This window comes from Corvus brachyrhynchos, unplaced genomic scaffold, assembly GCF_000691975.1.
Source record: "Corvus brachyrhynchos isolate BGI_N302 unplaced genomic scaffold, ASM69197v1 scaffold710, whole genome shotgun sequence".
Taxonomy (NCBI): domain Eukaryota; kingdom Metazoa; phylum Chordata; class Aves; order Passeriformes; family Corvidae; genus Corvus; species Corvus brachyrhynchos.
The window spans coordinates 247,404-270,138 of record NW_008236029.1 but is presented as its reverse complement, the minus strand read 5'-3'; the positions used below and the strand labels follow the sequence as shown (position 1 = coordinate 270,138).

The following is a 22,735-nucleotide window of genomic DNA, read 5'->3' as shown; positions in this document are numbered from 1 at the left end:
CCCGTCCCTAGCCCCCCTTGGCCGGAGTACAGACCAATAAAGCTATCCCGTGTGGAACAGCTACATGAGCCTCTCATTTCTCTCCCTGGTCTGGCTGGAGGCGGCCTTGCAGAGCAGAGCTGAAATCACTAAAGAGCTGACAGCCTCTGCACAGGCCCTCCAGCCAGCAGCTGAGGGAAGACACCGGGCCCTGGGAAGACGATCACTCTCAGGACCATCTCTCCGGACCGGTCACAGCTTCCTCGGTCAGAGCTACTGACCCCACACCAGCTGCATTAGGACCTTGAGGAGCGGGTCCATGCAAACCTCATGAAGTGCAACAGGGCAGTTATGAGGTCAGGGTAATCCCAAGCACAAAAACAGGCTGAGCAGAGAAGAGCACTGGTGAGAAGGACTTGAGGGATAGTTCGTTGATGAGAAGCTCAGCATTAGCTTTAATGTGCCCTTGCAGCCCAGAAAGCCAACTTTATCCTGGGCTACATCAAGAGAAGTGTGGCCAGCTGGCCGAGGGAGGGGATTCTCCCCTTCTACTCTGCTCTCCCACCTGGAGACACCACCTGGAGCGCTGCATTAAGCTCTGGAGCCCCTGACACAAGGACGGAGACCTGTTTGAACCAGTCCATTGGAGGGCCACAAAGATGATCTAAGGGCTGAAGCACCTCTCCTATAAAGACAGACTGAGAGGGCTGGGGTGCAGTCTGGAGAAGAGAAGGCTCCAGAAGACCTTAGAGCACCTTCCACTACCTACAGGGGACCTACAAGAGTGTCGGAGAAGGAATTTTCACAAGGGGTGATGGCCTTAAATTGAAAGAGGTCAGGTTTAGATATTAGGAAGAACTTCTTTACTGTGAGTGGTGAGGCGCTGAAACAGGTTGCCCAGAGAAGTTGTAGATGCCCCATCCCTGGAATTGTTCCATGCCAGGGTAGACAGAGCTTTGAGCAACCTGGTGTAGTGGAAGGTGTCTCTGCCCAGGACAGGGGGCTGGAATTAGATGGTCTTTAAGGACCTTTCCTACCCAAACCATTCTATGATACTTCAGTAGGCATCATCAACACAAACATCCAGTAGTACTCTTATGTTCTTTAAGATGCTGTTTCAACTTGGTTGTGCATTAGTTGTACCACACCTGTGGTAGCAAGATTTTTGACAAAGATCTCTGCTCTGAAAACTGACCACTTAATCCTGTGTCACTTTAAAAATCTAATGTGCTGGTACTTAAGACTATAGCCTGTATTTCCATCTGAAAAGCTTTGCAGCATTCCTCAACTTTTTAATTGGTAGGAGCAACATGAACACTACATACATAAGCAATGTGTGTCCCTTTTGCTGTAAAGCTAAACCAAATATAAATGGGTTCTACAATATTTATAGTTTTTTACACTTATATTGATCTTGAACACCTTTACAGATCATTCTACTTTTCTGTCCTCAAAATGCCTAGAAACAACCAGGATTTTGCTAAGGAGGACTAATAAATCTGTGTTTGATCTCTGAATGTGCAACAAGGATCTCTTCCGGGTTTATCTCCTGGCCTGTGGTATCAGTGCAGAAGAGTATCTCTGTAACTCAGCCACTTAAAACTGTCCCTCAAAAAAAAGGAACTGGTCCTACCTGCTCTTAATTGCTTGTTTCTGTTCCCATGCTAAGAATGTAAGCACAAGGATTCATTTGGCAGGTGAATGAACTGGGTCGTAAAGCTGATCCATTTAAAAGTACCTTTTAGTTTAGTAAAAACTAAGCTTTTATTTTGTTTTGAGGTTATAATTATCCCCAGTTAGATCTCCAGATCTGGTTGTGTGTAAATGCCTGTAGAAGCACAAGCTGCAAAGCAACAGAAGAGTAGAAGTGGCTGGGAGAGTAGAAAGAGGGAGGGAGAAAGAGAGGAAGATTCATGCCAGCCTCTGTGTCTTCAGTGCCACTGTACATTAGCTCAAAATGAGAAGTCAAACTGTGGCACAAATAGAGATGCCTTCATATTGGTATTATACACAAACCCACGTTCGGTAGCTACAAAAATGTCTGCCAGAATATTTCTCCATTTATGATGTAATATTTAATAACACATTATGCTAATCTATTGCACAACCTGGTCTTGTTGCTAGATTTCCAAGTCCTAGATTATGCTAATCTATTGCACAACCTGGTCTTGTTGCTAGATCTCAAAGTCCTAAACCAGAGGGAGCAGGTAGAGCTGATTGAGCTGCATACTAAAAGAACTGATGGGGTAGAGGAGAGAGAGCGGGGATCCATTTTAGTAAAATAGAAAAGAACACAATGAGGAGAGAATATTATCGAGAACTGAACATACATATAAAAGTATTTCAAATGACAAAAAAAAGATAAAAACATAGCAAGTGGTAGTGGTATCACTTTAGACAGATTTGTTGCTTGTGAAAATAAGTGCAAATTGTAGCAACTAATCCAGCAAAATGCCAGCAGATGCTGTACAACTTTCTTAGGGCTGGGCCAGTTCATGTGCCTGGTGTACAGGATATGGGCCTCTCGCAATACATCTTGCCAAATTCGTAGTGCTACCAAGCTGCAGGCACAAGTGCACCAGGCACTGACACAAACCCCTTATTCTATTTTGTGAGAGAAGAAGTTTGTACATGCTTTCCGAGGTGACTGTCTTGTTGTCAGTCATTTGGCAATTACTCAGCGTTCATTTGTATATAAACAACCTCTAGGCAAGTATGTAATTCTGGCAGCTTGAACCAAATGCCCCATTTAAGCTTCCTTAGTCATTCTGGAAGCACTGATTGTCATGTAATGCTATGAGGATGCTGCATGCTTTTGTTAAGTATTCTGAACTACCACCTCTGGTCAAGACAGTACCATTTATGTGGTTGCAAAACCCATAATTGGCAAACACATGAATTTGAATTAGAACATCTTAAAAGCCTAACGTCTTTCTTAATTTTTAATGAAACCTGTTTTTAGTAATGTAAAATAATGTTTTAGTTTTTAGTAATGTAAAATAGTTCAGGAATCATTTGGGTTTTTTTTTCCTTGTGAAAAAAAGGTAAACTCTTAAGACACAGAAAAACATACTGCAGTCTGTTTCCAATGCTGTTTCAGTAAAAATTAAACAGAATGCAGAATGCATGTACAGTCCCTGAAGGAGGGACCAGAAGTCAGGCATGCAGAACTCCCACATTCTCAGGCCTATTTCCCTAGGAACAAACTAATTTGAATGATGAAGTATGGAAGAACACAGTTCTAGAAGCAAAAAACATTTGCACAGTTCTGTTTCTGTGATTAAGAAGTTTCAAATTACTCCAAAGGGAAATTCATTGTCAGTATAAATTTGGGAGAAGTTGAAAAGAGATAACCAGTAGATGACACTAAGTAAATGGGTGTGTTTAAAGCAGGCTCTTCACTGAGAACTGTGGGTTAGGTGTGGCTGTTCATAAGGTTTCACAGTACCACATCCTCTTCAGATTAGACACTCAACAAGAAAGAAAGTCCCATCTGCATACTAGTTTCAGAAATGGCAAACCTGGAATTTCAGACTTCAGCAGGTAGGGACATAATTCTGATTCTACTAACCAGCTCCCTGTAAGATTGAAATGACATGGGGCCCAGTCTCTACCTTGACCACTGATGCTGTTCACTGTTCAGCAGAAAATGTCACACTGAAGGGACGAGACAGAATAATAATGGACAACAAGGGAATTTGGCAGTCCTTGATTCTGGACTGGGACTCTTCAAGTATAGGTTATTTTTTGTATGCAATTACTCTTGATATAACACTGAAAAAGACAGGAAGCCATAACACCATCTCTTTTAGGAGAGTTGTTTTCTCAGTAGAAAACTATATCAAACTCCTACTGTGTTACTATTTAAAATCTGGCTCAATAAATCTTTAATATCTTAAGGAGCTGTATAAAATAAAGGCACCACACTCAGATATGGGGTTTCTCCAGGCTGAGGAGAACATTTGGACCTTGGCCACCTCAGCTTGCCCCTGCAACATATTTTAGCATCAAAAGATGCACTGCTCCTTAAGTTTAATTTCATAATAGCTAAGTACTGTAGCATTCACTGTGTGATTTTGTCTTCTTACCAAGAAGTTGAATACATAAATATTATGGTTTTGTTTGTTTGGTATCTAATCTAATCCAAGTGAGACTATTTATAATTAGGACAGCCCAACAAGTCCATTTCACCTTTGAGGACAAAGCAATTTTTGCTTTTCTAGCCAGATTTCAAAAATCTTCATACAATAATTTAAATTTAGATAGTAAAGATAGAAACACCATGCAAATAAAATGTACAATCAAATCTGGGACATTACTGTAACACATATATGAAAAATGTTAATTGATTCACAAGTGTTTTATACGGGCATACATAGCATAGTTACAGGAATGCATACTAAGCATATGAAACCCAGTAGAAGTGAATATGAATTGAGGGTATTTTACTCCACTTAACTTCATCTTGCAAAATAATTTTATCAGATTTCAAAAACATGCCACAATTTTTCGACACTTTTGGAAGTACCCAATTTCAGTTGCATATGGTCTGAATTTTCAGAGCTTCAGGTAAATAACAAGCTTTGTTGCCTGCAGTTACCCATCTTCTCTGCAAAATTATAAAATCATAGTCACTATCCAACTTGTATTTATGCTCTTCTTTTTCATAAAACAGTGAAAGAATTAGTGTTGGGGCCCTCCCCCTGACATGTAGCCCTGGGAGAGGGTCCCCGGGGGGGAGGCAAGGGGTTTCCCTGCCCCTGGTCAGCCTCGTTCCCCATTGGTTGTTTTGTGTTCCCCTGCACGGGCAAGGACCCTCGGGTCCCGGGATGGAGCAGTTCCGCGGCAGAGCTCCGGCCATGCGGCTGGAGAAATAAACATCTCTGAAACATCTATCAAGAATCAGTCCATAGATATTTCTTTCCACGGGCCTCCTTGTTTGATATGCATGTTGCAGTATCCGCACTGTAACAAATGGTAGAGAATTGCTGGCAAGACACCGATCCCTAAGGACAGAAAATTCATGAGTAAAAACCACTCTAGATCTCTCTCTTCTCGCCTTGGTTTGGATATTCTCTCTGGACTATTACAAAAATGGATATTCTAAGGCTAAATATGTATTTTTCTTATTTTCTCAAAGTATACTTATGTTTGGATGTTGAAATGATCCATTCTACAACAGCATGTCAACATTTGTCAGTGTATCAGTGATAACAACATGGAAGTTTTCAAATATGGCCTTGAGAACACATGCATGTCAAATGGGGACTTTTCCATGTTTATGACAGAACTTTACTCTCAGCTGTAATTACACAGCTCTTTATATAGAATACCTTATCAAATAATAATGAAATGACTTCCAGGTCTTCAGTTCATATTTATCTGGTCAATAGTGGCTTATTATAAACAGAACATTCTATTCTTTCAGGGAGTTGTATGAAATTGAGTTTGGACTCCAGGGGGTATGAATGCATGTTCATAGAGACATCCATGCAGTTTAAGGATGTTCACTAGTTATGGCCCTTGCTGAACAGAGTCAGTTTTCAGCAGACACATCTCCTTTTGTGTCATCGACTCAGACATTTTTTTTCTTTCACCATGTGTTTTGCAACTGAACGTGGAAAACAGTGACAGTACAATTGATGATTCCATAGTATTTACTAGCTAATCTCAACCTCCACAGAAGCATAAATTATGCAAATGATAAATAATTGCTTATGAAAGGTGCTCAGAAAATTGATTATTCATCAGATATTTGAATCTTAAGCAAACATTATTGACTTAATCCTTTTTTTTTTTTCCTTTTTGCAGTATAACTGTAACTATTTTTTCCTTAACACTCCCTAAATGCTTATCAAGTTGTTAATGCACTGTATTCCTGTAAGGAAGTTGCTCATACTTGCTCAGAAACAACAGATTCAGATTCCAATTCTGGTTCAAAATAAATAGAATGTCCCTCTGGTAGGATACAGTTGGTAAAGTTCAGTCTGGTTCTCTACCATTTCTGAAGACTAAGCAATCATAACACAACTCAGGTTTCAAATGAAAGCATTGATTCAGAGCATTAACATGAAAAATGCTTTGTGATCAATATCTCTCCACCTCATGACCGGCTGTATTCCTCAGGTTTACAGGAAAAGCCACATACTTTAGAAATCTACAGTCCTTTTTGGGGGTTATAACATTAATAATCTTCATAGTAATATATATGTTAATATCATTATTAATTTTTAATAATGTCTTAAAAGTGATATAATGAACAGGTTCTGTCTCTTTGAAGAAATAATCAATTGCTTGTCACATACTCCCATTATATTTGGTTGGCACCAGATTGGTTTCCAGTTCAGAAAACATTATGGCTTTTAGTTATCGGTTATGTGTTTCCATTGCAACCTTTAGACCTGAAGATATCTAAGATACAGGATCTTTTCAATTCACCAGAACAAAATCATTCTTCTCAGACATCTGGAAAACACAGGCTTAAGAACAGTGGTGAGCAGACACATAATGTCAGTTCTATGTAGAAATGCCATCTAAAGTACAGTGATATTTACTAGAGAAATGGGTCCAAAATAACATCAGAATTTATCATAAACCAGAATAAGGCTAATGGCAACAACTGATCCTTTTGATTGCAAATTTTTTATTCTAATAAGAATTACTGATTTTCTATTTTACTTGCTCCTGCTTAGGCATTCTAGGATTAAAGATTAGTTAAAGAAAGACTGAATTCTGTTCCAGTCTTTGCTACCTCTTTTTTCGTGGTCGTTTCCCTTAAGTGAAGTAAGTATATGAAAGCCTTTCGTACATACCTTTTCCTGAGCCACCTAAGTCTGTGCAGGACATTCCTGAAATTTTCTTTTGAATGAAAACCCAGAAATATGTTGATCTTACTAGGAGGAAGTTCTGCTTTTTCTTTCTTGTTAACTCTTGCTTCTTAAGGAACATCTGGTGTCTCTCCCCTCCCCCACTGGCACCACATCACAAGTGTATGCCTGATTCATTTGCTCCCATAATATCATGTAGAAAACTTGTGGATGGTTACTCACTCTGTTCTTTTGGGGATAATTACTACAATTTATCCTCAAAAATCAAATCCATTGCTTCTAGCTAGCTAAATCATTTGAAGGCTGTCCATTACTGTATTATCTCTGAATTAAGAAACTTTATCCTTTATACAGCAGTTTTTTCCCCAAAGCTTTCATATCTTAGCTCTTACGTCTCTCCCACATTTTACTGTCTTATTACCGTCACAATTTTCCCTGAAATGATTTGAAATCTCGTGTTCAGCCGCATTTAGCTGCAAGGCTGTACACACCATTGAGAACCTATGCACATACACAGCTTTACAGATCCTACTTGCCTCTTATTAATTTCCTTCTCTTTGTTTAGGTGGGATCTTCTGTAGGCTTCATTTAAAATTACTAAAGGCATGTCTCACTGTTTTCCTTGTATTTCATCAGAGAATGAAATATTGTGAACATATATTGTCTACAAAATCCCAAAGGAACAGTTCTTTCCATAGGTAATTAATGGTTATCTGTCAAGGTTTTTTACACCAGTGCTTTAGGATCAAGACTCAGAATTTGTAAGTGATTTGATGGACAGTGGTTAAGAGTGAAGCACTAGTGACATGCTTTTTATCAAGGAAACAGGCTTTTGTATTTTTCAGAAGTCAAAAGTTTATTTCTTCCAACTATAGATACTAATATTAATGAATTATGCTATGCTGGCAATACATACAGCATACTAGTTTAGTCATGAACCTTAGAAAGGTCAGCAAACCTCAGTGAGAAGGGATAAATAACTGTTGTCTAGCCTTGATCTATTTTTGTATTAAATACAAAGGAAAAATTCAGTTATTTGAATTGGAGCTTGCCTCACAAGTTCCTACTAATCTGGTGTTGAAGTCCTGCCTTGGGTATGGGATCACTAAAGCAATTCTGAAAAAAACCAGCACCATAACCTTTTAATATTTTAGACTTATTATATATCCCCAGTAACTTTCCTTTTGTTTTGGGGCTTTTTTGGGGGTTTTTTTGCACAGAAAGCTTTAATGGACTCTGTGGTATTAAAGGACCTCTGGTATTACTCAAGACTCCATGAAGAAATTAAATTGTAATAATAAAGTTAGAAGACATCTGGGTAAGTGAAACAGCAAAGAATCAACAAATGTTTTAAGTCTTGGTTGGCAAATCTACAGTTTTTCTATAGGAGTCAATAATCATGTGGATAAGAATAATCTGTTGATAGCAGTGTACTTTTATTTTCAGGAAGCTTTTTACAAAGTCCTGCAGCAAGGAAATGAAGCTGTTGTAGGATGAGATGGCTCATCATTTAATATGTACGTTTAATAATGTACAGTAAGCAAGAGGCCAGACTTCACAACAAAGGGAGGAGGATTCTCAATGCAGCCCAACAGAGATGCATGCTTTTGAACTTACTGCATTGTTAGGCTAAGTAGAGAATAAGAAGGTGATGGAGTTTGCTGAGGATATGAAATTATGTGGAAAAGTAAAATCTGATGAAAAACGTAAAAAATTGTTTCATAATACAAAACATAAAGCAGCAAGCAAAATTCACTGTTGATAAATGCAGAGTAAAGACAAGTTTTCCTCTAAGTGCATAACTGTGTTTGTACATACAGTGATGAGCAGCTTTACATGAGCTATCCAGTAGACATATATGAAAATGTCAGTCAATAGACATCAAAAAGGCAAAAATAAATGAATTATTAGAAAAAAATATAGTTACACTATTCATTAAATTCTTCAAATGAATATAGATTGTACTGTACTGAGGAAGGCAACAAAGGTGTTAAGCTGCTTCTTTCTAGGAAAGCAGAGAAAATAATAGAACGTAGCTAAGCAGAAAATAGATCAGAGAAAAACTATTCACATTTCTCGTGATAAGAGAAGCAGGGGCACCTAATGAAATTACTATGAAGATTTTTTAAAAAAGAGAACATTTTGTTGCACAACATAACTGAATCACAGAATTCATTACCACAGGATGTTGTGTATGGCAAAACTATGAATGGTTCAGAAAGTAATTAGAAAAAATCATAGAAAGTCCATCAAGACCCAAATAGCAAAAGAAAGCAAATACAAACTCTGCTTTCTGGAAATCACTATGCCACAGACTGCCTAAAGCTCAGAGGAAATATCAGCAAAATGTCCTTTCATACTTGACCTCTTCTGTATTCGTTCCCTAATTATCAGCTGCTGCTGGCTACTGTGGGAAATACGACACTAAGCTGGACCTGAGCAAAACATTACCCTCATCTCACCCTGCCCAGCCAGTCTGATGCAAGGACTGGCCATGATACCACCCTGTCCCCCTGCTCTGGAACCAGAAGTTCTCAGCAAGTGCTTTCCTTGGGTCACTTGCAGTCTGAAGGGAGTGACCTCTGCAGATGAAGGAAGCTCAGAAGATCAGGCCTGGGGTCTCAGGGAGATACAAGACACCTCAATCACTATCGATGTTGGAGCAGAGAGAGAGAAAAGCCATTATTTTGCTTTCACTTTTCTCTCTTTTTTAATCTCCTGAAGTGAATACAAGATGGTGTGGCTTTTCCACCTTAGTTGCCTTATCCAGAAAATTGGAAATCTCACCAAGTACCAGTGTTGATAATTTAGTTTAAAGAGAAGTCATAAAAATAAAGTGTTTCTGGAAAAGAATCCAAATAGACTATCAGAACATTTTCAGATGTCTAAGTCTTTAGGGCTCTGACGTTGTGCTCTACACCGGCAAACAAATGTGAAAAAAAAGAAAGCACTGAAGGACAACTGGGAGATTCTGCCAAACATCCTGGGTATATTATATTATAGTGGCTGTAGGCTGCCCTGAGAAGCCAACTGGGATCCTGGAAGGGCAGGGAATGTGTCCTACATCAGGTTTAGGTTTAGCACACAAATATCCCTCTGTGCTGGCACAGCTGCACAGCCAGGCTTGCTGGCAGGCAGGGAGAGGAGGCTGCTCGTGCCCTGACTCCACAGATGCTGCTGTGGGCTCTGTAATACAAACAGTTGGCACAGGAGTTTCATAGCACTGATCCTCAATGTGCAGACACAGGATAAGGGATTCTTTGGTTTTCAAAAATTAAATCTATTCCTCAGAATTCAAGGCTTTTAGGAAAAGTGATTGTATTTTAGGGATTTTTTTGAAATCCAAAATAACATTTTACTGTCATGCAAAGTTATTGTCAGGAATGTAAAATCTGTTACAATTAAGAGGTGAAGTGCCTACAGAAGAAAGGGGTACCGAGAAAAGCCTGTAACCCAGTATGTATATTTCATTTTTAAAAAATCAACCTGGAAACAGTTTATCATCAAGTATAATGGTCTATATATGACTTATGAAACAGAATGATACTTTACCAAAAGAAAGCAGCAATACCCGAGATTTATTTGCCAAAGTCTTACAATGTGTCAAAGTCATTCCTCCAATAAGGTACAAAACTCCTACTTGAAAAAGGTGCAAGGCTGAGCTAAAATAATTGGGATGGTTTTCTTACTATCGATGCACAGCACAAAGCACTGGGAGCTGTTACTTTGCTTTCTTTAACAAAGTACAGAGACTTTAAGTGTGACCACAATTTTTTCCTCAAAATTGTGTTCCGTGCCCAAATGAAGAGGAACCTGAGGACTGTGCCAAGGAGCTATGATCACTTGTGATTTAAACTTTCAACACTCAGGTGTTCTGACAGCTCAAGCACTTTGATAAATTGCCCAGGAACTATCATTTACTTCCTACAAGTTTGAATCAACTACCAGCTGTATCACCTGGGAAAAAGCTACCTTTTACCTTACCTCTCTTGATGCTACTACATTTCTGCCTTATTGCTGATGGGACAGTATGGGATAACATGGAGAGTGCTGGCTGCTTTTTTAGAGCATCTTTCTAATAATTCAGTAGTGCAATCAGAGTAACAGCACAAAATTGGCTCTTGCACATCCTACAGGAGACCAGAGGAACCATATATTGAACTACCAGCATTAGTAAAGTATTTTAATAAATACCATCATTGTTGTGACTATCAACATTTTTAGGAAAAGTGAAGGGAGGCAGACAATTTGGATATGTTTGGCATTGAGATTGTACTCAGCTCAATAAAATACACAGATATAAAACAAGATAGTGACCCAAATACTTCATCATTTAAACAGATTTCTGCAAATTGAAGTCATGGCTTCCTGATGCTGAAATCCTTTTTGATTAAATGATTTTGCTCCAAAGGTGAATGCAGACATCACAGGTGTGAATTAGTAGATGTATAATGTCCACCCAACTACAAATATTGTACATTCTTAGTATCCTCCATGCTTCCCATGTCCTCTGGATTAAGAATATTCTACATGATTATTCTGTTTTGTATAGAATTATTTGACCATTGGACTTCATTTACATTTTTAAAAAGGAATTTTATTTTCATGTTTTTATGAAATTCAACTGTCAGAAGCCTTAATAAGTAAATATGCACCACTTGTTTTCATATGATGGTCATTTTCAAGTTACATGAAATGAGCAATTTTTAAATTAAGGTATTCCTCTCTAAAAAATTCTTTTAGACTCAGTACCATAAGGTTTCTAGGCTTTTTACTATGTAATTTGTATTCAGCCTTCTCTGCATAAGGACATCAAACTAAACACCATTTCTGGCATTAAATATTTTATTTCAAGCAATAATTCTTTCAGAAGAAGATGTATTTTGTTTTGTAATTCACAGAAAAATAGTAATCTTTCAAATGAGACATATAGTAAGTTTTAAACTGAATAGTATTGGCCTTTCTTTAATTTCTGTGAAGACTAATTTTTGCCTTTATATTTTGAAGCTAGCAGGTAGAAAACATGATAAAGTCTCATATTGTATGTTGTCTTACGCATGCAGTGTTTACTTAGGTGATCAAAAATGTTGAGGTCAATTAGATCTTTGAGGCAGCACATAAAAGTTCACTATTTCTCAACAGTCTTAACATGCAATATTACTTTTAAGAGGCGTGATGACAAGGGAGCATGACCTAGCTACAGCATTCACTTTCCAAAGTTACTCACACTGGATGACACAAGGACTTGCTTGTACCATAAACATTCCCCACCCCTCCTACATGGACTGCATGTAAGCCTGCAAAACAAGCTTCTACGTGCTGCAGGGCCTTGGAGGGATGGTTTGGCAGACTTTTAGTTCGTGAAATAGAAAAGGGGAGTAAGCCTCTAGTGGTGACATAAATAGGGATTTCAGGAGCACTGTAATGATTTGCGTTCATCATAACGAAGTGCTACCTGTGACACATTATGACCAAATGGTCTGGATGTAGAAGCTGTGTTTCCATTTTGTAAATTGGTCTGAATAAGGATAATGATGTCTCAGTCAACGAACCAGCATCACTGGGTGGTTAGTCTAAGCAATATTCTGTCCTGTATCACGCGTTTGATATCCACAGCAGTGTTCTGACTGTTTAAATGCTTTTCCATTTCATTTTATAACAAAAACTTTCTTCAAGTATCAGCATTATTACCCTGAAGAAAAAGAATTAGGAATAAATTGTGCAGCTTGCACAATCACACAAGGCTTTTGAAAGAGGTAATTAGACTTTTGAGGGCAGATTGCCATAGCATATTGCAGATAGGAAAATCTTGCTAAATTTTGTGGTCTGCCATACCTCTTGCATTTCACAAAGGCATATTGCATCATTTGAGGGTAAAAAGGTCTTATAAATATTAAAAAGCAGAGGAACTATGGTTTGTTATATTTTTAAGCAATATTGTCCTTTCCTCCCCCAAAATTAATTTTTCCCTTTTCTTAACAAAAACTTTCATACAGTCAGATGTTAGTACCACTACATTCTGACACTGCCCTTTAAATAAACAGCTCTTCTAACACTTTTTTAGACTTGGTGTCAAACAGAATCTTGTGGAAGTTCTCAGCCAATGAAAGCATAACCACTCTGGCCAGTCAGCCCTGCTGTGACACAAAACACACTTCATAAAATATATTTTATTGCCATCTACATATGTAATGCAGAGTTGTATTTCTTTAATAACAGGATCTTCAGACTGATCTCCAGTGTCTGGAAGTGCTTTGTTTGTAATATCTTTGCCTTTTGTTTCCCAGAACTCATTCTTCAAGGAGAAAATACAAATATTGGTCTAAGGTTAAGTGCAAATAGATCCATAGGGATGATCTCCAAGCCATTTTCAGATGACAGTCTTCTTACTTCCTTTCGTATTGAAAGATGTGTGATCTCACCCAAACATACTTGAGATACTTCACATTTACTCCCTGTTACAGGTCATAATAATGTTTTTAGGAGGAAAAAAAAAAAAAGTGAATTTCAATGAGCTGTTATCAGTAAGTTCAATAGATTCTCCTTCCATTAGTTAGCAGGTGAATGATCCTGTGAGCCACTTCATTACTTACAGCAAAGTAGAAAGCAATTGATTCTGTTGTACTTCAGTAACTTACATTCCTCAGATGTCCCTTTTTCTTTTTCCTCTTTCATGGTTTTACTTACATAAAATACAGGAAGTGTTTTAACTAATGCCGTTGTACATCTCTAAATTAAGTTTTCAGGTGCTCAGTGGGCTGGTTCTGTAACGAAAGTATGGTGCACTCAGTGAAAAGAGGGCATTGCACAAGTTGAGACTGAGCTCTTGCAGTTCTAGGGAGAACATACTTGGTTTCTCTAATGACTGATCAAAATAGCACAGCAAGGAGAAAGCAGAAAACTAGAAGTGACAAAGTATTTTCACGTATGATAAGAAACAAACTGTGGATTGCCTATTTGGAAATCTTATTCTTTGCATAACCACTAGACAAAGTATTTGAAAGAAAGTGTACAAACAATCCCCTCAAAAAAATATTACCTTTCAAAATATGGCTGTCAATTAAAACAGCATTATTAGAAAACAGTAATAAACTGCCTGACTCACCCATTGTTCTCAAGGACATATTATGCTAGCTGTTAAGAATGAAGTACAGGTGTTTTTCAGAATTACAGTGCTAAATGCTTCATATAATTTTATATGCTTCATATAGTTTCATTTATAGTTTTACACAGCTGATGATATAGAGAGACACTAAAGTGCCTGAAGCTGCATTGAGGGGACACCAAATTGTGTATTAGCTTAGTATCAAACAGCATCTTTAGAGACTTTTTTTCTTAAGCACTTGGTCTCACTTGATTCCTTTTACTATCAAGGACTGTGTACTGGACCCTTCAGTGTGGATATTGGGAGGAAGAAGCTAAGAACTGTTCCACTCACAAGAAGTGAAGTCCAGTGGCCTTTTATTTTAATGTTAAGAAGGTTTGACAAAGGGTGTGAACATTTAAGGCTGTATCTTCCATTACAACCCACAGCTATTGTTCTGCAGAACAAAATTTACAAGTGAAGAAAGCAGTTATTTACCACATCTGATATGATTTTCCAAAGAAAGGGCACAGTATCATCACATCATTTTCCAAAGAAAGGACACGGTACCATGATTCACATACCCTGAATGAATTCCTTATATGTACAGGAACAAATCTTGTGTTACTGACCTCTAAGAAGGTACAATCTCTGGGGCCAGCTTTACAAATCATATCCTGGAACAGGGCAGTCTCATGCAGGAATATCACATCAATACAGAAGTATTTGATGGCACTGGTATAACAGCTTAACTCCAAGGCACATGAATCTAGTCAATGAGCACAGTCAAAAACAAAAAAGATGCTCTGAGCCAGTTTCTTCTGGCTACTTGGGTCATACTCTTAACTCAGCTTTGTTTCTGGGTCAAGAAGGCGGTTGGTTGAAGAGCACAGAGTGAGATGGAAAGCACTGAGTGGGGCTCAATGAGATTTTATGGCAGAACTCCTATGGTGCTGCTGCATGTCCTGAACTTTGCTTCTCTTATTCCACTCCAAGATCTTATTTCCAAATGTTTATAAACTGGCTAGTACCCTGGGCAGCAGAGGGTTAATCAAGAGAAAAGTGAGAGGGAAGCATTCTCTACTTCTAAATTGTCTTCAGAGCTAACCCAGCATGTAGTAGAAGAATTAAAGAAAGCATTTGACCAAGATTTGTTCATGCCAGACACACCTTTTCTTGCCTTCTCACAGAATGTAGAAATGTGTGTCTCCCTGAGGACATTCTGCAGAGTTTGAGATGTAATGTCTTGACAGTGGAAAAGTACAAGTCTAAACATAGTACATTTTGTCAAACTCTGTTTAAAAGAATATTCCAATAGATATCTGTTCAAAAATGCACCTTGCTATTGGTTGCTATGCAAAACCCTCTATTAGTAGGGAATCTGCAAGACAATGATACCAGTATGAGGCCCTGTAAGTGACTGATTGTTTTGGCAAGTATTCAGGTCACACAATGGACTTTGGCTTCTCAGTCATATCTGTCATTGTCTGGAGTGAAGGAGGTCTTACTATTTTGTTTCTTCCTTTTTGTTTACTCACTGGTTCTTCTTCTCTGGCACATAAGAAACTGTGTCCTTAAAAGGCACAAAAAGTACAGTTAGTTACTTCATTTCCAGAACATTTCTTTCCATGATGGATTCTAACCCACAGCTCAAAAATTTCCACTTGCACAGAACTAAGAAAACCTAGCAGTGAGCAGGCCAAAAGAAGGAGACTATAACAAGTCTTTGAGACATGGAAATTCAGTATCTGAAAATCCACACAGCACTGAAATCACAGATATCAGAGTTAGAGTTTTAAGGGGAAAGAAGGTAGAACTAGTAAAAAGACCACTTTGTCTAGCAGTCTATGCTTCCATCATTAGAGTTCCCTCATTATACAAAAAATTTCATAATACCACACATTTCATACTGTCAGAAGTATTGGAGGCACAGGCACTGTTAACTGGAAGAGAAGGGAAGAAGCATATTCATGCAATTTTTATTGCTCTCCTTAAAGCTTTTCCTTAGTGCTAGTGAAGGATTCACAGGAGGCATTTGTCCTCTCCACTTCTTTTTTTGATGGAATCCTTGATCAGGAGCGGGTGACCTCCAGGAAACAGCATGCAGGGGGTAACAAGCAGGTCAGGATCTCCTCATGAATAACACTACTTCTGTGGGAAGCCTAAGAAATGTGATTCTTCACACTTTACTGAAGATTGAGATCCAACCTTTCACTCCTCTGTGACCACATGCATATATTCTGCCTCATCTGAATACCTAGAAAATGCTTTATTTTTCCCCTCTCAGTTTTCTGATTTACTTCTAAAGCTACCTATTCCTTGCAGTAGGTTTTTGCTCACATTGTATAAACAGCTCTTCAGGCACTGCTGTGATACAGTGCATGCCTACTGGAATGAGAATGACAAGAAAACAAAAATTATGAAGGCACAAGAAAAAATCTCAGCAGTGATGAGACAACACATGGTGCAGCTTGCAGCACCCCAAGTTAGAAGATGAGATTTTAGATTTCAAAAATGTTTTGAAGCAGAAATTATGTTTTCTGCACACTCTGATGACTGCAATTCTTTCTACTACTTTTCTTTGCAGCAGTGAAACGGTGCTGGAAGATACAGCTCCAATTTCCATGTAGGAAACAATGTGGTGGGGGGAAACCCTCCTCCTACCAGCACTTGTTAACAACAGGTGAAGACCCAGCAGGACACAGAAACTGAGCTGATTTTTTCAGCTCTTTCCCCCCCTGCTCCCAAGCCAAGAAATGCCTAGGTAGCCCCTGATCTGGCACAAGACTGTAATTTTCCTGCTGAGGAAGCACAAACATTTCAGTGTTCCCCATTCCTCTTTGGGAACTTCTGAGCTGGCACTGTGACAAACTCACTGACCTCTGTGGAGGGACTCACAGCCTCCACTGACATGGGTTATGAGAAACTGATGTCACACGTGGCAACAACAATGGCACAACCTGAAAAGAAATTCACAAATGCTCGTACAGAACTTAGTACATAATGTAACTGAGCAAAGCTGCAAGTCATTCCATGGCTCAGGCTCTCTCAGTGTCAACTGTGAAGACTCATTTATATTTCAGGGTCATCTTCAAGTTTTAGTCTATCTTTGACATCAAACTTAAACTGCCTTTTCTTGGGGAACTCTTCAACCTACAGGCAGTACAGCTCTGGAGGATGGGACAGGATTGGAAAAAATTGCCTGTATAAAAAACCATTTAGATAAATCTCTCCAGTATCCAAAAACATATATGATCATTTCTGTGAAAGAAGAACTGGAGATTTGCAAAGGATTCGGGGTGTTCTAGGTATTTGTCCACTGAGTAATTTCCATATATGGGAATCTTCCCTTGGAGCCACACTGGAGACAGACCTTGCTCTAAATGCAAATTGAGGAAGCCCTCAGGAAGAACTGTCCAGAATTTTGTATTTCCAAGGAGTTTATACACTCAGCTCCCCTTTTGTAACTGACCTTCTAGAGGAATTTTTTTTAATGAACAAAATGTCCATTTATTTATTAGACCAAAAGGTGTTCTCTTTAAAAGTGCTGACCACGTATTATAGCCTCCAGAAGAGACATTCTTTCATCCCCTCAAAAATTGATTGGTAAAGATAAGAGCCTCCAGAATGCAAGGCCTGTGGAATACAGTGGCCAATAGCCATGCTGAGATGTGTTTAGAGAAGTCTTCTGTCACATCAAGTCCCAGCTGGGGCACAGATGCTGTGCCCATCCAGCTGGGAAGGGTGGGAATCACAAGCACAGCTACAAGCTTCTTTTAGCTATTAGCATGAAATCTTAAGTAATTTCTTAGAAATCCCTAGAATTCTAAGCTACTGTGTGGAGATTGTCACTCCCTGGCTTTCAGAAGGCCTGCATGAGCTGTCTGTCCCAAAATCATAGAATTACGGGATCACAGTATGGTTTAGGCTGAAATAGACCTTTAAGATCATCAAGTCCAACTGTTAACCCAGTACTGCCAAATCCACCACTAAACCATGTCCCCAGGTGCCACATCTATGTGTCTTTTAAATACCTCCAGGGACGGTGACTCCGACACTTCCCTCGGCAGCCTGGTCCAATGCTTGACAACCCTTTCAGTAAAGAAATTTTTTCAAATATCCATTTTAAACCTCCTGTGGTGCAACTTGAGGACACAACCTCCTTTCAGGTTGTTGTAGAGAGCAATAAGATCTCCCCAGAGCCTCCTTTCCTCCAGGCTAAACAACCCCAGCTCCCTCAGCCACTCCCTCATAAGACTTGTGTTCCAATCCCTTTACCTCCAGTTTGTACCCTCTCTGCTGTGTTGTATTTCCAGCAGACATCTGGTAAGTTGAAGTCCCCCATGACAACAAGGAAAAGCGAATATGAGACTGTTTATAGAATATTTTGTTTGGCTCTTTATCCTGCTTGGGACGGCTAAAGCAGACTCCCACCATGGTAACTGCCTTGTTGGCCTTCCCCTTGATTCTTACCCAGAAACACTCAACCCTATCCTCATCATCATTAAGCTCTACACAATCAAAACTCTCCTAACATAGAGGGCTACCCCACTGCCTCCCTGTCCTTGCCTCTCCCTTCTGAGGAATTTATCAGTTCCAATCCATTGAAGCATTCCAGTTGTGTGACTCATCCCACAATGTTTCCATGATGGCATGAATGAGGGTAAAACATGAAGACTGTATATAAGGCAGCATTGTACACACACCAAAAAACCCCAACCAACCACAGGTTGTAAAGCAGAAGTTATATATTTGTTCTCCACTTGGCTTTAAGGTAGCAATTACTTATCCAAGTGTAAGTGTATTCTAAAGACATAATGTTCTTATTTACTAAGCTTCTGAAAGAGTGCTCTGTAATTTCCTTAGTAATGGGTGCAGATAAATATTCCTGACAAACTTGCAGGAGCTGAAGATCATCTCTGACTCAACTTGGATGCACTGGTCTGAACCCTAAAAATTCTGGTTTCACTTTGTTCCTGTTGAAACTCTTGGTCTACCAGAGGTGGATCCTTCGTGAAAGACACAGCACTGAGAACTTCAGAGTCTTCCAAGTTGCATCTCCTGACAGTTACCATCCTGCATAAAGAAACTACCATCACAAGCTGTATCTGCTGTGTTCTTCCAAAAATTTTGTCAGTAAGTAAAGATTTAAACTGTCAGAAGAGCTTTTGACAAGAGTAGTGACTTCTCTCTGCTTTCCTCCAGTCCCTTTTACCTTCTAGAGAGAGAGAGACTCTTCAGTGCAGTACAGATTTGCTGGTGGCACTTTTGATGTTACTTCCCTTAAATTTTTGCCCTGCACCTATAGGAGCTGTGGTCCCTCTCGATCAATTAGGATCTTATATAAAAGCAATAAGTAACCTTTTTGATAACTTTTCAACTCTTGAATTTGAGTTAGTGTTGAAGGAGAAGACTGTATTTGTTTTAAATTGCTTCTCCTTTTTATTACAGGTGAGCTAAAGATATCTGAATTGTTTTCCTATAACAAATGATGCAGTGCAACAGAACCTATACTCAAGCAGTAAGAGTAGCCTAACTGTGATGCTCATGTAACTCTGTGCTGATGGCGACTTCTGAGTGCTCTGGATGCAAGCTGTAAGTTTTGACTGAAAACTTTTTGTGGACACAATATTAATGCTGAAAGAAATGCCCATCAGGACGAAATCAGTTTAAGCAAAGCACATTTTAAATTCATAAGGGAGCCAGACATTGGAGCCATTTGAAAATCCAAGCCAAAAGCTGCCAGCAGTGGAGGAATGCATGAGAATCCCTCAGCACTAAGGTGAGCAGTAGTTTGCTATCAGACTCAACCCCAGATTTCCCTCATCAGACTTTTGCCGGTATGCAGATTTTGTACATTATCTTGGTCTGTGTACTGCAAATCTACATTTCAGCTTCACAGATGGTAGGTTTGGTCTTCTGGATGGAAATATTACAACTTGTCTTGGAAATTTTAGATCTGGGCTTCCTTTCAAGAGAATCTCTAGTGTATGTTCCAGCAAATGCATCTATTTCATTAACTAGCCAAGCCTACAATATTAAAACTCAACTCCAATCTTCCCTCTGTGGCAGAATGTGGCACTGTTGACATTCTGATCAAATCCAAATGTCCTAGGGTTATAAAATGCAAACCATAAGAATAGTGACTTGTAATAATAAATCTGTATAGAGGTGAGGAATTCAAAGCCACAAATATGACTTTTCTAGTTATGTACTAAAATGAAACTACATTTTATGGGGAGATAATATGTTTGCAGCTAGTTGTGAAGTTTCCAGTAGCAATGTAATCCTTAAGTCATATTTACAAAACTGACATCCTCATTCTTGGTGATTCAGTAGATTACAAAAGTTTTTCTTAAAACAAGGTATTTCAATAAACCCTAAGATATATTTTAATCCTTTGAAGGTAAATTGAGTAATTCCTCCATGAAAAAGTACTACCTTGACATGGAGAGGAATGAGGAAAAGACAATTCTAGTTGAAACTATGTTAGAACACTGGACCTGTCTGAATGTATATAATTATTTTTCTTGCTCTTGCTGTTTTATTGAGGAAAAGAGTTTCAAGTTAATACTTCCATACAGTTAGGGTTTCACATTTGATAATGCTGTCATTGCTAAAAATTCTTTCTGATAGACAGCACCAAGATCACTCTTTAACCTGCTGCCAGATGCCCTGGATGAAGGGGGTCGGAACTTTAAAGGTCCCCTCCAACCCAAACTATTCTATGGTTCTATCACTCTAAGACTAAGACTAATCTGTTACAGACTAGCCTAGACTGGAAATGTCCAGTAAATATAATGTACGCAGATATCACAGTAATTTTAACAGAAAATTGCACATGCTGGAATGGAACTAAATAATGAAACATATGAAGTACATAAAAGTTGTTTAGGGAACAAAATAAACATTTCCTTATAGCAAAGGAGGAAAAAAATTTAAGAGAAATGTTACTTGCATTGCTGCTTGTAATAAAAAAATTCAAATAATCTTTCAATGCTTTGTTAAGATCTTCTTTCACATTTCAGGTATCACTTATAACTGAAAATTACAATAATTTATGGTGACATTTTACATTCATATGTATTCATATTTTAATCTTTTTTTCCCTATAGCAGATTGTTTCTAATTATAATAATAAATTTTTTGAGCACTAAACTGTTTTGCTAATCTTTTGTAATATATAGTATTCTGGAAATAATTATTTCCACTTCTCACTTTTTCTTTTTTTTTTAATTCATAGCTGCACAGGCTTATATAGCAAATAAAATTTCTGTATAAACCTCTGAAATACCAGAATTGTTCCCAAAACAGTTCAGTGCAGTCCCAAAGCAACCTACAGTTATCATAATTACTTTTATAGAAATTAAGTGTGGTTGGACACTTCGCAAAAATAGGGTTTAATTCTAAATCACATCTACAGTCAGTTGAATCTCTGCTGTTCTAAGGCTGGTTCCTCAAAGCTCCAGTCCGCAGTAATCACATCACTACCCTGAAGTATGCCAGTTGAGAATGTCCCTAAAATGCCAGCCACCATCTGGGAACAGCTAAAGCACAGTAGCTACTGCTCTGATCCTTTCTGTTCCTCCAGTATTCTTCAAGCAAAGAAGCCAAAACAAAACAAACAACATCAAAAAACTACCTCAATGACATTATTTAATTTATGAGTATCTGTCTGCATTTTGTCTAGCTTTGTAAACTGTTTTTTGCTGTTTTGTTTGTCTTCAAGTTATCCCCAGCTTTCCCATTCTGACCTCTTTCATGGCTACATCTTCACCCACATGCCCAGATCCTGGGCATTCACATGATGCATAAGCTTGAGTGCACTTGGAAGTGCTAGAAGAAAGTTTTAACAGGGATAAGAGGGTCACTAAGACCTCAGGACTACTGATTCTCTGCAGCACTCTGCATTGGATACTCACTGGCACCTTAGGATAAAAAATTGGCATGGGAGTGCCTTAGGTCACTCCCATGTAGTGACCCCACAAAGTACCACAACCCACCCTGTGCTCCCTCAGGGCTCACAAACCTTCATGTGTAGGAGGGTTCTTGGGAAAAAAATGAAATAGCCTGAACTTTTCACCTTGAGTCAGTTTTGGCTCAGGTAGTTTCTCACTGTATGCAGCACAGACAAATGACGGTTTCCTCAGTTAGCACTGGACTATCTCAAAATAATCAAAAAAGCCAGCCCTAGCAGAGCCTGGGTTAGAGCTGGGACAGAGGCTGTTCACTGGACATACACACTTGGCAAGGCTGGGGCCAGGGGCCTCTGAACTGTCCATTAAAGAGCTCCTCTTACTGCTTTTTGTCCCGTCCTTTCAATCTTCATTTGGAGGCTGATGGAAAAATACAGAGTATGGTTTTCTTCGCATGGCTGCATTGCTACTCACAGGAGCAAATATTGTTGCCAGAAGCATGCAGTTTCTTTGGGGGAAAGGTGGGTGTTTTGTAGAGGACAAGAAGCTGATCTTGATATTGGTGATGAATCACATACAAAACAGGAAATCACATATAAAGTGGGCTTGAAAACAAGAAAATGTTTCCTTTACTGCAAGATTCACCAAGTGGGCTCAAGGTACTTGGAAAGAGATCTCAACAGGTCTTCAGAATACATGGTCTGAACAAGAGACTGGTTAGTTGAATGAGAGATTTATAGGAACTTTGGTTTTCTCGATGTGTATTTCCACTGTTCATACTAAATTGTGGCACATTAATGTACATAAATGTGGTTAATCTTAGACAAGGCATCATCTAGAAAGGCAGGGTATATCCAGCAAAGTCAATTAAAAAATAAGTTCCAAAAAAAGAGAGAATAGTCTTACTTTGCAGCTCTGCTCTGTGTTCC

General features: G+C 38.7%; 1 protein-coding gene and 1 long non-coding RNA gene across 6 annotated transcripts in view; one reads left to right on the top strand and one right to left on the bottom strand.

Annotated features, from left to right (window-relative positions):
- The window catches only part of OXR1 (oxidation resistance 1), a 276,422-nt gene that overhangs the window by 79,727 nt on the left and 173,960 nt on the right, over window positions 1–22,735 (bottom strand). The window lies entirely within an intron of this gene.
- On the top strand, window positions 3,444–21,090 carry LOC108445994. The gene is made up of 4 exons (XR_001861091.1): window positions 3,444–3,522; window positions 8,027–8,124; window positions 18,794–19,026; window positions 19,342–21,090. It is a non-coding gene; the product is annotated as an uncharacterized LOC108445994 (long non-coding RNA).